Genomic DNA, 230 nt, shown 5'->3' with positions numbered 1-230 from the left:
GCGGCGGGGCGGGGGGGGGTTGCGGCGGGGGTCCCGGTTACGCTGGGAGCGCTCCTCTTTTGGGTTACAGCCCCGATGAGCGTTTTTCTAACCCCTTAACGATTTCCGATTTGCCTTAATTGCGGCACGGCAAACCGCAGCGTGTGGCGGCTCGGTTGCCGGCCCCCTGCGCCCCGGTTGCGGCGGGAACCGGCTGAATTTGGGGAGGGGGGGGGTGCCAAAACTCGGGG

General features: G+C 67.4%; 1 protein-coding gene across 1 annotated transcript in view; it reads left to right on the top strand.

Moving 5' to 3' along the window:
• The window catches only part of ARX (aristaless related homeobox), a 9,132-nt gene that overhangs the window by 3,165 nt on the left and 5,737 nt on the right, over window positions 1-230 (top strand). The gene's annotated exons all lie outside the window — the stretch shown is intronic.

Source organism: Haliaeetus leucocephalus, unplaced genomic scaffold (assembly GCF_000737465.1).
Source record: "Haliaeetus leucocephalus isolate CR32 unplaced genomic scaffold, Haliaeetus_leucocephalus-4.0 Scaffold317, whole genome shotgun sequence".
NCBI lineage: Eukaryota > Metazoa > Chordata > Aves > Accipitriformes > Accipitridae > Haliaeetus > Haliaeetus leucocephalus.
Note: the sequence above shows the minus strand (reverse complement) of the source record. Positions and strands in the feature narration are given on the sequence as shown.